We start from the raw sequence: 15864 nt of genomic DNA on the forward strand, positions 1-15864 counted from the left end.
AACAGTAATGTAATTACATTGATCTAGAAGCTTCTTTGAAACATTTCATATGTGTCTTCTTCAGTTGACTAAGTGAAGCTAGTTTCTCATTTCTAGAATGCTCTCCCCTAGGGTAGGTTGTCTATCCTTTCTACGCCTTTAGGCTTATTCCCATTGTAGCACTTGATCACAGGGTTTTGTAAATGACTATTTTGTGTTTGTTTGTTTCTGTTTCTTCCCCCTACACCAGACTCCGAGCTCCTTGAGATTAGCAACCATATATATATAGATATAGATATGCAGTATATATGTATATGTTATATATATATATGTAATAGATATGTATATGTAATATATATGTATATGTAATATATATGTATATGTAATATATGTATATGTAATATATATGTATATGTAATATATATGAGAGATATATATATAGTTTATTTTCATATCACACTTCCTATCAGAGACCTGGCACATAGTAGTTACTTAGTAAATACTCCCAGAAAGAAGAATACAGGACTCTCCCAGGGGGATATGTGTGTGTGTTTCGCCCATAAACTAAGAGTCACAGGGCAACGTTCCTGAGGTTGACAATAGGAAGGCCCAACTGGAGAGGTGAAAACATGTAATCCAGGCCTGTAAATAAGCCATTTTCTTTCCTAAACCACTTTTTATGTAAAATTACAGATGAAACTGCTGGCCGTCTCCTCTAAGAGCTTGGATACAGACAGCTCATCCGCAGCCTCTACTGGGCTCACCTGCCCGGCCTATTCCCAGTGTCCCGGTTATGTCCCACTGAACAGTAGAGCAGAGAAGGACCAGAGAGACACTGCTCGGAAGCGGTGGGGAGTGAGGCTGCGGGAGCAAGTAAATTTAGGAATCTTTGAAGAGTGCTGCACTATTACAAGCGTTTAACAGGATTGAAATATGAGTTGGATCACATCTATGTGCACACAGAACCCCCACTGTCTGTAACACCTACTTCTCCCACAGAATGCCGGCATGCTTAGGGAAACATGACTTTCGGCCTTTGTTATCAATCACCGCTTTTTAGACCCTCCCTATCCTTCCTTCTCTCTGGAAGGCTTTGCTCTATCTCATCTATGTTTTTAGAAATTGAAAATCACATTTGACTTTTGACTTTCCCAAAAGGCTTGTACATTAGCATGGGAAGCCCCATGGTACCTTTATCAGAAGGAGGCATCAGCAGTGTCTACAAATCACATCCAGGATGAAGTTGGCTTCCAAAAGCCATCACTTCTTCGGGCAGACAGCACAACTCAAATGTGACTACTGGTGAAGATAGTTCTTGGTGAGCAGGAGGTGGGGAGACAATGCAAGTGTGTGATTATGACACCAGTATCCATCGAAGTAACATGCTCTTTAGTTGACCTGGAAGATTCCTACTAGGTAGTTAATTTCTGGGGGAGGCAAACTCTTCACCATACCGAATATGTCTTTAGACTAAAGACTAAAACTCCCTTTTTCCTGAAGACTCAAGATGTAGCTTTGGGCCTTGAAATATGATCTTTTTACAGAAGCCATCGTTACTTCCCCATGAAGAGTGTAAAACAGAACTTATCTGAACAGAACAAGGTTAAACTCATTAAAAGAGTTATTTTATTTATCAATATGAATGAAACAGATGTGGTCTTAACTCTAGACTCCGTAATTTAATACTTGTATCATGCTGGACATGCTTCACTTTTCTCAAATGCAAAATTGGATTAATAAAATAATCTATCTATCTCATCATTTTGCTAAAAGGATGTAGTAGTGTGAGGAATATACAACTCCTGGCCTTGCATACAGCCCGGTGCATGATTGATCCATTCCCTTATTCCCTGACATTTACCCAAAAAAAACTGGGGTGGATTACTAGAAACAGTAGAATGAGAGATTGTTGAATGGACAGAAAACACAGTGGCAATGCAATGAAAATAAGGAAACTACGCATATCAAAAATTACGTGCTATACGCAGGTGAACAGTGGAGGCACGAGGGAGCTAGGGCAACAGTATTTGGGGTACATAATAGGCTCTGGCATTGCCCTTAGGCTGTAACACTTAGGAGTCAACTTCGGCTTCACATTAGCCTGATCCCGAATCCTTTCCGACATCATCACCATCAGGATTACTATTGTCTTCATCATTGAGGTTGCTCAGATCTCAAGCCTTTTAACAATTTACAAAATCCTTTCTCACTTTTGATCCTCACAAGAGCCCTGAGGATTATATAGGGCATGCATTGTCTTTCACTTAGAATAAAAATACGAGACTCAGAGAGGTGAGGTGGCTGTCCAAAGTCACAGAGCAAATGGAGGAAGATCTCAGCTTCCATCTCTGGCCACAGGATCTCCATTCAGCTCATCTCCTCTGTTCTGTGCGGCCCTCAAGTCTACAATTGCCCTATGAAACCCCACTCTTACAGCATGACTTCCCTCAGGAATGAACCATGGTGATTCATTCCTATGACGTAGCTCCCAGTTGCTTCCACGATCGCTGCTTTTATCCATAAAAAGGTTTCTACAAGGACCCCTTCAGTTACTGAGTAAATTGGCTTCCTTACTTGCTATTAATTACTCACAAGGACTCTGGCCTATTACAGAGAGTCAACACAAGGCAGAGTTTCTCTGCTAATTTATTTCATTCCTTCATTCTGTATTCTGGTTGATGGACCCTCTTGGCATAATAAATCCAGAGCAAGTAATTAGCAACCACACTTTGAACCCGATTCTCTTTCTTTTTTCCTTCCTAACTACCTCTGCCTCCTTTGATCTGGTTCATTTTCTTAATTAACTTCTGTGCATGCTGGATTTGTTTCTTTGGGTCTGTGTAAATTTGGAAGGTTTGGAAGTATGAAATAGTGAGGCTGACTTTACAGCAAAGGGGTAAAAGAGGTGATGGTCACCATCACGAAAGCAGCAGAGAGCCAAGAAAGAGCAATTGGCATCAACCTCCACCACGACCAAGTCACCACTTACTAAGCAACCACTATGTGTCAGGAGCTCTTCAACATGTGCTTCTCATCCTTACCATCACCCTGGGAGGAAGGTGCCAGGATTCTGCCTACTTCAGAGATAGGCAATCAGCCTCTGAGAAGGTGAGTGGTCTTCCCAAGATCCCACAGCTAGGAAGTAACTCCAAAACTGTTTTCTGTTCCAGTGAGATGTACTTATAGAGAGGGCCTAGAAGTTGGGTGGACAGCAATCTAGTATCGAGAGTCCAGTGGCATATGTGGTACTCAGGCTTAACCACAGTGGCCACGAGAGCAGGGTGACTCTGACTCAGTCAGGCACATGGAGAAGCAGACATGGAGGAGAAAGTCTCTTCTGCAAGCCCACCAATTCTGGTTGGCCAATCTCTCAGTAGCTGACCTCTCATGCAGGGGTTGGTGGTACCAGCACCACCAGCTTGGACCCAAAGAAACATGAACCAGGAAACAATAGGCAATTTTTCAAGATTCTAGGCAACCAAGTGGATTCAGAGTGAAAACTTCAGATCAAGTGAAAGATCAGAAGAATTTAAGAAGCTAAGATGGGAGCCATGTGGCAGGGCTTGAGGGGAGGTGCCCATATTCTCTCGGGACAGGTTGACCACTAGGCCCACAGAAGCAGAAGTGGTCAAGCGAATGCATCCAACTGACAGACCTTAGGGTCAAGGCAGTTCTGAGTGTAACCTTGATTCTAGTGCTGATTTCCTGTAGCATGTCCTTAAGTTACTTAGTAGGCCCGAGTCTTGGTTTTCTTATCTGTAAAATTAGAAGGATATAACCAGTCTCATGATGGGAGGTGGGCTATAACCAAGTGATTAATGTCTTCAGAGGGCTTAGCATGATACCTGCCGTATGGTCAGCACCTAATAAGCAATATTAAGGTGGTTTCCACTTTGATCAGTATTCATTCTAAGACTGAATGGAGTCTACCTTGTACTTGGGGGGGTGCACCATTTATTCACTCTTGTAAGCAAAATTCATATGCCTGACACTGAGCTTGGACTGGAGTTTGGCACCTTCCTCATTTCTTGTCTGTGTCTTCCATTACTTACTACAATGGTGCTCACACTAGGAGCTTAAGAAATAACACATTACTTGATTCTTTCATTGACTTTACTTGTCTGGCTCAATTTAACTTATTAAATACTGTTTATATGAGAAAATTTCCTATAGAAAGGATGGATTAGGGACTCTTGGGTGGCTCAGTTGGTTAAGCGTCTGCTTCGGCTCAGGTCATGATCCTGGAGTCCCTGGATCAAGTCCCGCATCGGGCTCCCTGCTCAGCAGGGGGTCTGCTTCTCCCTCTGCCCTCTTCCCTCTCGTGCTCTCTGTCTCGCATTCTCTCTCTCTCAAATAAATAAATAAAATCTTAAAAAAAAAAAAGAAAGGATGGATTAACTTATAAAACAACGTATACTTCAAACCATCCTCAACTTTGATTATACTCAGTGTTTGGTAGTTCAGATTCTGAACTCCAGACAGGTTAATTCATGAAGAAGATGCATAAACCCCTTTATGCATGCAAGGCAGGTTCAGACACCACTCATTAACCCAGCTGGCTAGAGCTAGAGTGACCTTGGAATTAATCTACCCTCCAAACGGAGGCCCAGAGTGGGTCACCTAGGTCACAGAACTGGTGAATATTAGAGTCAGAGTCTCAGCTCTCTCCTGTCTTCAGTTCTAGTCCTCTGTGGGTAATTAAAAAAAAAAAAAAAAGATGATCATTGGAAAAAATAAAAGGACTGTGCGAGCTAGAATAGTCAAGGATAAGATCAAGGAACAATGTCCCTGCTCCTTGCATAAGGAGGCTGCTGGAGAGTGGGAAAGAGGGCTGATGGGACCAAGGACCCTCTTTTTACATGAACTTTTCTGAGCAAGGAGAAGGCTGTATATATTCTGGTGTTTCTAAAAGGGTTTTAGAATTAGCTCAAATAAACCCTGAAGACCCTTCCTGAGGTCTGCTGAGCTAAATACATCAATAAATGTAACTGTGGGTTTTCCTCTCCCATGCACCCATGTTATTCTCTGCCTCTGGAGCCATAAGGGTACAGAAGGTGGGCATCAACCCTCCCGCTTCTACACCTTGCTGCGAGTTTCTTCTTCTTGTGCATGTGGCCAGCAATTTTCCACTGAAGCAGATGGAAAATCCAGCAATAATCACAGGCTGGGTGCAAGGCCACAGATCTCATTTGTTGGGTGTTACCGAATATGCAGTCAAATTTGAACTGATCAGAAGGCTTGGGCAGGAGATGGCATTGAGCTAGAATTGCTCCGTACCGTGATTATCGATTATATTGCTAATACTGCTGTAGCACATTGACCGTGAATCCAATTGGAAGTAATTATATGCTTTAAACTAATGTGTCCAAATTGAGAGGGTTGGAATTGGTGAAGGACTCTAGGAATTGTTGCACGATAACAGAATATACCTAAAGAGAGGGGCGTTACTGAGCTTTGTTGAGGAAAATATTATGCTCCGCAAAGCTGTGCTGGCAGAAAGAGCCACCAGAGTCTGTTATTACAGATGTCAAAATCCAACAAATCTCAGGATGATGGCAGGTGGCCAAGTCCAGTAGATTGACAGATGCCAATCATAATCATCATCATCATAATCTCCATAATAAATATTATTTTATTAGGTACTTTCTATGTTCCAGACATTTAGCTAAGCATTTTACAAATAGCATCTGATTCAATTCTCTTGACCAAAGGTTGGCAAAATGCAGCCCAAAGACCAAGTACAGTCTGCCCCTGTTTGTGTAAATAAACTTTTATTAGAATACAGCCACAGCCTTTTATTTATATACGGTCTATGGTGGATTTCACCACTTAGTCAGAACTTGAGTTTGTCCCCACCTGTTGCGTCTAGAAGAATAGAGGGAGAGCTACTCTGCCTGGTACCTCCTGCCATTTCCCAAGCCTGCCTGGCAGACCTCATTTGCCCCCCTTCCAGGCAGGAATTCTGCTGGCAAGTCTGCCGCGTGACAAGTCCTTTGATGATTGCGTTTCTGACTAACTATGCAACAAAGAAAATATTCTGTTCTATTTCACCCATTTTCCCTAGAAATAATTCTTTAGTGTGTCAGTCACAGGAAGCTAAAACTTAAACATTATAAAATAAAGGATGGGGGTGGCTGGGTGGCTCAGTCGGTTAAGCATCTGCCTTCAGTGTAGGCTGTGATCCCAGGGTCCTGGGATGAAACCCCGATTCAGGCTCCCTCCTCAGCAGGGAGTCTGCTTTTCCCTCTCCCTCTGCCCCTCTCCCTGCTTGTGCTCTCTCTCTCAAATAAATACAGAAAATCTTTAAAAAAAATAAAATAAAAGATGAAGATCAATCGCCCAACTACAAGAGGATGATTAAGCAAAATAAGTTATGTCTCTTCGATGGAATAGTAAGCAACCAATCAAATGCATCACTGAGGTCTGAGGTTTATAATGTAATGCTAAATGAAAAGGGCAGAATATAAAATTGTGTCTTTATAATTAAATTCAATAGTCAAAAATGATTCACCTACCATCCAGGTATTCTGCCAGGAACTGCATATACAATGATGCATAAATAGATATTTTTCACCTTCAGACTGCTTACAGTCTAGGGGGGAAAAGGACATGGAATGAAAAGCATTGAAACTATAACTGGAAACTATAACTTGTGGTGAAGCACAAGTAAAGTACAAGCTACCTGGAGATAGTTTAATGAGAAGAATCTAATTTGAATTGGGGCAAGAGACAGTACTCACACGTGTATGCTGCATTGGAATCATCAAGGAATGAATAGAGGGAGAATGTTTTGGACAGAGGACAAAACAGGACACACAGCTCTAGCATTGGCAGTAAACCCAGGGGATGATTGAGAACCTGGGAGGTTGGTGTGGCAGGAATCTGGTAAATAATAAGGATATTCATGAGACATGAAGTCCGAGAGTTGAGCCAGACCCACCCTGGGAGGCTGTGTTTGTTGGGCCTACTAAGGAGTGGAGATATTATTCTAAAGATCCTGAAGAAGCTCCTGCAGAGTATAAGCAGAGCATAGTGTGACCAAATTGACATTTTTAGATAATGTCTCTGATTGCTTGCGGAGAATAGGTTGTAGGGGAACAAAATAAAAAATGCAAAAATTATGCATATGTGTTACCAGTAACATGATAAGAACATGAGAAAATTAAACTACTTTGATTTATTTTGGATTCGATCTGTTTTTTTAAATTTTATTTTATCTATTTGCGTTTCTCTTCTTGTTTTCCATATAATTATAGTGGTTAAAAAATAATAATTCAAACAATTATCCCCAGCCAAACGAAATATGACAAGGAAACACATGAGAACATAGTCTAGATTGGATAAATATGATCTAGAGACCCTTCTTTCCTGCCCTGCCCAGGCTGCAGCTCCTGCCTGGGCTCACCTGGGCTGCCCAAGGCTGGAGTCCTTGCCTTGGGCTCCTCGCTGCTCTAGGCTGCACCCAATGAACAGCTTTTGCCATTGATTAAATGCTGCAGCTCGCCTGGAGTCATTAATCAATTTCACCAGCTGTTTACAGCTTTATTTACTACAAAGGAAGCAAGGTAATCCCTGTAAACTCAATAGATCTAAATTAACTGCATGTTCAGGAGCCAGCTTAGAAAGAATTATTGCTCCCTGACTCGGGGGACAGAGGTAAAGAATGAACACGAGTACCTGTGACAGAGGCTCTGACTTGCTCTCTGTCGCCCAGGAGGGTCACATCGCAAAGGGTGCTTATGTAATGGGGTCTCTATTAACCAGGTCTCTCAGCATAGGGTTCAGGGAAAGCTCTTCCCTGTTTTGAATCATTACCTGCCACGAACCGTGGGCCCCATTTCTCCTACCCTCCGCTCTGCCCTCCCCTGCCTTGCAAGCCCTTTCACTCTGCAGGATGCATTCTTGCTCGGTGACAGACATTTTCTCCACATTCTTTTATTAATGATACTGATCATTTTTAATTTGTTTATGTTTGCTTAAGGAAGTTATATCCAGTCCAAATTTACTGGGCAACACTGAATTCCTGGGGAAGAAAGTAATATTAGCTTGCCAGGAAAGCTGTCGGCTGCTTTTAAATGCTGTTGGATTTTTTTTTTTTTTAATCTGTCCAGCAAATCCTGTAATACTGATGTACTTGTTTTAAAAATAAGAAGATTGAGGCTCAAAGAGATGAAATACTTTGACTAGCATAACAAAAATGGCTAGCGGGTGACCCCACAGGGTTTCACCCTCATGTCCTAATGCACGCTTCTAGGACATAGCCCAGTGTCATAGTATGGGTGGTTGATACTGTTGGGTATCACAAATTGCTTCGTAACAAGTCAAACCACAGTCCCTGCCTATAAGGCCACTCTGTGTCCCACCTCTCTTCTCAGCCCATCCTTTTTTTTTTTTTTTTTAAAGATTTTATTTATTTATTTGAGAGAGAGAGAATGAGAGAGAGCACATGAGAGGGGGGAGGGTCAGAGGGAGAAGCAGACTCCCTGCCAAGCAGGGAGCCCGACGCGGGACTCGATCCAGGGACTCCAGGATCATGACCTGAGCCGAAGGCAGTCGCTTAACCAACTGAGCCACCCAGGCGCCCTCAGCCCATCCTTTTCCCCATTCCTTCACCTCTTCCAAACTCCCACCATCACTACCATACATTTTAGATCTCAATATCCCAAAGGCTTGCATTATCCCCAAACAAAACTTGCCTTTATCTCAGTTCTTTCTTCTGCCTGAAATGTTATGGCCTCCTTGCCTCCCTGGCAAATTCCTATAAGGCTTCCAAAGCCCGTCTCTCCCACTTCTTTGAAAATTTACCTTATCTCTTTTACCCATGCCTGCCCTGGGAAGAGTTAACAAGCCCTGTTCTGGGCCGTTCAGGGCACTAACCACACTCAAACCACTGCACCTATCACTCCGGTGTATTCATCACCAGGGCCCACTGTGCAGCAAAGACGCTAGCACAGAATCAGCACTCAGTCACTGTGTCAAAGTGCACGACTGGAAAGCTGGAAAGAAGACTCCGAACCTCCAGTGCACTGGGGAGGCAGACCTTAAACACACACAAAGCAATGAGACAGACAAACAAGCAAATAAGCTTACGTCATCACAAAATTACCCTCTTTTCCAAAGACAACAGCCTAGTTTTTTTTCCGGCGTGTCATGACATCAGGCAAAATAGCAACAGGGGGGTATTTATCCCAAGTCCCCTTAGCGTTCCCTCCTCTCGCCTTCTGTGCATACTTTTGTTTCTGGCAAGCTAACCAGGAGCAGATGGATTATATAGCACCCTCTACTTCCTCCGAAGTCTGAATCCAGTGCAGAATCCAGACACAGTGTAATTACATGCACTTCCTGCCTTCACATCATTCCCACCCCAGGCTAAAAACGCCCATGCTCCTCTCCCTTCATGGGATCCTCATGACCCTGTACCAGGTGGAGATTCCAGACTGGAGACTCCCGGTGTGGAGACTTCTGTGGGCTGGTCATCCGCACGAATCCAGAGATGCAGTCGGTCAAGGACTTACTCAGACGCCTAGCCCTTTCACACAGATGTCTGGAGCCTAGGAGTATGGACTTCCTAGGAATTTACTCTTTGGATACAGTTTATAAACAACCGACAATAGCCCTGACAGCTTTCAATCTAGGCTGGACAACAGATGGTAATCATGACTCGTCAAAAGAAGTTGTAACTCGTGCTCACAGCTCCTAGCGTGTCTTTTGCTCTTCAATCTTTAGACTGTTTTGCTGCTTACGTCTCTTGACACTTCTACAAATATGAGCCTCATGATGAGCAGGTATAGAGAAGGTGTGTTGCTTACCAGTGCAGTAGAAAAATTACTATTTTCCATTTTTTTTTTTTTAAGTAACCTCCACACCCAGCAAGGTGCCCAACACAGGGCATGAGCTTACAACAGTGAGATTGAAACCTGAGCTGAGCTCGAGAGTCGGTCGCTTAACTAATTGAGCCACACAGGCGCCCCAAGCTCTGCTATTTTGTAAGCACTTGATTTGAGAAGTGATTTAACCTCTCTGAAACTCAGTTTTCCTCATCTGCAAAATGGACACAGGGCATCTTCCTCGTTGAGCTCTTTGATGATTAAATGAGGTAAAGAACTAAAAGCACTTAGCCAAGTTCCTTGCATGAAGTAAGACTTCAATAAATAAGACAACTCACAGGGTTGTTATAAAGAGTCAGGGAGCCATGGAACCCAAGGCGCCTGGGACTGGGTGCTCAGTAGCAGCTGCTTCCTCTTCCTGTCCCCTCAGTGATCTCCAGCTATGGGGAGAGAGTGACTATTCCAAGTAGCACCTCTCGGCAATTGAGCAATAGGCTTCAGGAGCCAAAAAGATTCCTAATTTTCAACCTAGTAATAACATTGGAAGAAATCTAACCTGAAGAATGGTTCCCTCCACCCACCCCCCCATACATGCTATATACTGGAGGTATTATTTACAAGTGCAAAAACTCTGGGAGGAACTAACATCCAGCAGAAAAAGAATAGCTCATTAAAACCACTGAGCATCTATCTGGGACAGTGTTAGGTAGGCATTAAAAATGACCCCATAAAAGTGCTAAAGCGACTTCCCAAAGCAAGATGGAAAACTGTATACAGCCGGATTGCAATGGTATAAAATTATATAGGCTTTTGGACAAGCCAAGAGATAAACCTACAAGAATGAAAATCATCGTTTTGGGGTGATGAGATGGAGGCTGATAATGAGGCTTATTTTCTCTTCTTTCTCTTCTATTGTTCCACTGCCTTTACCAGGGAGAAAGAGAAACAAAAATAAGCATCTTCCACTACTCAAGTTTTGACCTGAGCTTTAGCTAAAGCAATTGGGGCCCCTGGCTCCTGTGGGAAATGGGGCCTGAGTGCCAGGTGCTGATAACAGTCATCCAGACCCTTCCGGTTGTAATAACACCTTTCTGAGAGAGGCACAACAATCCTCTGAAGATAATGGGTCTCCCTCCTCCTATTGTCTCCTCCGGGCCTTTTTTTTATCACCAAAGTGATGCTTCTAAAACACGTCTGATCATTTGGCTCTTTAGTCACAAAACACTTGGCTGGTGTTATGTTCTTCGACAACGTCTAGATGCTCGGAGGCGATGCTCTGCATCCTGGCCGTCCCCTACTACCCCCAGTCCTCACGCCCAGGCCTCCTCCCAGGAGGTCTCCTCCTCAGGCCCCTTCTTTCAAGTCTCAGCTTAGAAGTCGATTGCACCTGAGAGCCCCCCCTGACATCTCAGCCTGCCCTCCCTTCCCCCAACGCAGATACACATGCATGTGCACGCACGTTCTTTCTACATGCTACCACTGTTCCATGGCCCCTAATATATGCCTGGTGATTTCCTGGGTAGTGGAGTAATATTTTCTGAAACATGAGGGTACTGTTTCTCTTTGGTACTTTTTTTTAAAATGATTTCCTACCTATTGAGCCAGAGGCTTCCAGATCTTTGAGGAAGTTTAGGATTGCTAACACAAGCAGGAGAAAATAAGCATGATCCTGGGCTCCCGTGGTGGGTGGCAAGACCTCCCTACAAAGAGCCACAAGCACCTAGGACCAAGCAGAGCAGGGTAACCACCACCCCCACCCCCCAACTATAGAAAATAGCATCCACCTGGACGGCAGTGTACTTGTTCTCTAGTGTTACCATAACAAATTGCCATAGATCGAGTATCTAAGACAAAACCCATTTATTATTTCACAGTCCTTAAAATCAGAAATCTGGAGACAGTGTGGATCAGCAGTCCTCTGGGCTCTCACAAGGTCAAAATTAAGGTGTCAGCAGACTTGTCTTCCTTCCTAGAGGCTCTAGTGGTCCGTCTACTTCCAACCCCACTCAGGTAGTTGGCCAAATTCAGTTCTGCATGGTCGTAGGGCTGAAGTCCCCATTTCCTTGCTGATGGTCAGCAGGCCACATCTTTGCTCCTAGGGACTGCCCTTTCCCCTTTCTTATGCTTTCCATGTGGCCCTTCCAGCAATAAGGGGTCCAGTCCTTGTCATACTCTGAATCACTCTGACTTCTCCTGCTACAGCTCTTTCACTCCAGCTAGAGAAGTTTCTCCACTTTTAAGGGCTCATGTGATTAGATTGAAAATCCAAGATAATCTCCAGATCATGAAGTCCATAACCTTTATTGTATCCCCAAAGTCCCTCTTGCCACATAAAGTAACAGAATCACAAAATTCAGGGATTAGAGCATGGACATATTGGGGTGGGGGGTGTTCTGTCTACTTGAGGAAGAGAAAGCCAGAGGATGTTTGTGGACCCCTTTCCTAAATAACCACAAGGTCACAACAGCCACACATCCCTTCCTACAACCAAATCCCCTCTAAGCCAGAAGCAAGGGATGGATGGAATCCGTAAGCCAGAGCATTACTCGGGCTAAAGAAGCTGCTATGTTTTTCTGTACTGGGCTCAGACTTGGTTTGTCAACAGAATTGTACAAACATTTTTTTCTTCTACCCAACAAATGCTGGCTCATGAAGAAAGGAAACGTTCATTAAAAGAAATAAAGCGGCTATAATTGATAACCTTCACATCAAGGCTCATTTGACCAGGCTTGTAAGATTTTGTAAAGAATATATGAAATTATGTCAAAAATAGCCTGACAGCTAGAAAATAAATATTATATCTTCTAAGTAGGTTTCATGGTAAAAGTGTTCACTGTGACCTAGAGGGGGAAGAAGGTTCATGAAGACCCATCCTAGAATAAGGGAGGAAAGTTCCAAAGGAAGTTCTAGGAACTACGTTCCCAGAATGTATGTGTAGGGATGATGGTGACAACACTGTGAGAATTAAGAACCCCTGTCAGAGAGGTGGGGAAGCCTGCCTCTGGTTCTTCCCTATTGATCTTGTCTCTTTACACCTATGGATGACTAGAGAGAACCATTCTTTGTTTTAAAAATATCCGAAAGAAGGAAATGAAGAGCTTTGGGAACCGTGCCCCATTCCCAAGCCAATGTGAGCAGAAGAGAAAGTCCACACTCACAGTGGGTGGTGGCAGCATCCAGAATGGACAGCATGGGGGGTGGGGTGAGACAGGGAGACACGGTCCCGGAGACCCTGGGTTCCACCTCCATTGCCCGACATAAGGGCAAGGACACATAACGTCCCCGTGTACATGAAAATATCCATATGTGTATTCATTCATGCATTTTTACCTCATAACAATCCTGAGCCCTTCATCCTGTCCAGCAGGGACTGGAGCAAGCACGGGAAGGTGCTGGACGAGCAGGTGCCCACGGAACAGCGTGAGAAGACTGTGAGCAAAACTGAAGGCAAAAGGTCAACCCCAGAAGTCTCAGCTCTGAGTCCTGGAATAAGGAAGAGAGAAAGACAAACATTAGAATTTGTGAAAGTTATTCACTGAGGCTTTTCATTTACATGCCACTTAATCCTCACTGAAGTAGAGCCTGTAAGACCAACGTACAGATGTGTAAACAGAGCTGCGAGGTGAGGAGGCATCTGAAGACGTGGGGTGGACGGTGGACGTGCTGGGCTGGGAGAGACCCAGCCGGCGCTACTCCGAGGCTGAGGCACTTGGCCGTGCATCCCACGCCTAGCTGGCCATACACTGAACAAATGCCCCTCCTTTCTTCTCCTCTGCAGGTTGGATCAGTTCTATTTTAGTACAGAGCATTTGGGAAAGATACAACTTAATAAATAAAAATAGTTACCAGAGTTGTTCCTGCCTTCAAGGAAGCATAAAACCTTCTGTTTTCAGGGCCATTTTACTAGGACTGGCTCGTTTCATTGTCATGGCAACTTTTGAATGTGGGCAAGGCGATTGCTCAGGACACCCAGACCACTGAAAGCGGAATGAGCAGGCACGATGTCGGAGGTTAAGTTTAGAGTTACAGATTGATTTATTACAAGGTAGTTTAAAGATATTTTCAACTTAAAATTGCATGTCCGATAACTCTCTTTGGACATGTGTGTCTCCCCAGGCAGGCTGAGAGATGTCAGAAGCACAGAGAGACTCTCCTTTCTGGTTACCTCAGTGGCTAGAATGGTGTCAGGCTTGTCACAGGTATGCGATAAAACATGTAATAAACACATGAATGAATAAAAAAATAAATGAGGGAATAAGGGGAATCAAGCACTCTCTGTTATTGCAGAAAATCACCAAATGTTGGGGCTCCTGGCTGGCTCAGTTGGAGGAGCGTGCAATTCTTGATCGTGAGTTCAAGTCCCACATGGGGTGTGGAAATTACTTAAATAAAACTTAAAAAAAAAAAAAGAAAGAAAAGAAAATCACCAAATGTTGGAGAGAGCTGTGCTGTTTAGTTCAAGGATTCTCAATCCTGAGATTTCTTATGTGCCCCTAAGAGAAGTAAAGACAATACAAGTCAAACTTTGACACAAGGTTTCCACTTGAGGCGGTTAATTTAACCAGTGCAAATGCCTGAGCTGAATTAGGGGAAGAACTTGGCTCTTAGTTATTCAAATACTCAACTGAAACATCGCTTTTAGCTTTCCATAAATTATCTAAACAAAAAACATGAAATTTTAAATGTCTCACTGAATACTCAACTACTCCAAGAGTATGTTCCCAAATCCCAGTAGATCCATGGACCACAGCGTATAGAATACTTGGCTAGTCCAGCTCCCTCTGTTTACAGAGAAACAGGTTTTAAAAGTAAATGACTTTCCCAACGTCACAGTATTTAGTGACAGATCAAATTCTAGAAGACAGGTGTTAAGACTCTTAAGACAGTGCTCTTTTCCAGCACACTGAATGGCCAGTGATCCAACAGCTGGTTAAAAGAATGTTGCCTGTAACACCAAATTAAGGGGTTAAAATTATATATTTGGAGAGTAAACCAATGACCACAGCTTCCTTGTCCCTGGCCGGCCTGGGGCCCCTGGCTCTGCATGGTCCCTGGCCCACCCCATCGCAGAGGAAAGGGCCTGAGCGCTCCCCACCAGGCCAGGCGGGGCGGTGGGGACTCAGGGCTGGAACTCATTACAGTCCAAGTGCAGAGACTGCAGAGTTCCATTTCCCCTGAGGCACCGTGGTTTTTCTCTGTTTGTGAAGAGAAAAATGAAGAGTAAGCAAAATTAGTGCATTATTTTATACCCAATACATTTAGAATCATTATGTTGATCAATGGAGGCTGAAACACAGTTAGTCTCTGGCTTTCCTGCATTCTCAGGATTTGGATGATGCATAATGACATGGATCGAGGCTCAGAAAAAGACAAAATTCAGGGCAGAGATTAATTGGGCAAATGTTTTGTTGTTTGAGAGAAAAAGCATATAGTTTGATTCCCATGTTTCAATAAGAGTAAGGCATAACAATGAGGGAACATGGAAAATTCCAGCATGTTTTCTCTTCTGATATTCCTACGCAGCCTATGGCTATAAGCAGGAGGTTAATTATCAAGTCAGCATATATTTTTGCATTATGCGTAAAAATAGAAAGTTGTTTGGGGCCATAAAATATTGAATAGAAGGAGAAAACTATGAGAACACTCACCCCTTTCCTTTGGTATTTGCAATTTTCAGACACTGTTTTGTGTCCCAACCTCCTGTGTTCCCTCCTTTGCTGAAGGATGTCAGGTTGTGCTGTGGGGGCAGAGACTGTTGGTTCACACACCGGCCAGGCATGGAGGTCGGGGACGGGTGGAAGGAAGGGGCATGCACTCCAGGTGGGCAGGCAGTGGATTGGACAAGCGGGGGGACTAACACAGGAGGCTTGTCTTGGCCTCAGGATGAGAGCCCCGCCCCCCGGGATCTTCAGAGTTTATAGAGAGGCCTTAATAGGGTTCGGCCACCTCTACCATCCAGGTGGGACAAACACCATGTTGCCCTTGGAAAGGGCTCCCACTGTGAGGGAGGGTGCTGGGGGGCGGCGGGGAGGCAGAGCACATGTTCCAAGAGCAAGGG

The sequence above is a fragment of the Halichoerus grypus genome, chromosome 5 (genome assembly GCF_964656455.1).
Source record: "Halichoerus grypus chromosome 5, mHalGry1.hap1.1, whole genome shotgun sequence".
Classification (NCBI taxonomy): Eukaryota; Metazoa; Chordata; class Mammalia; order Carnivora; family Phocidae; genus Halichoerus; species Halichoerus grypus.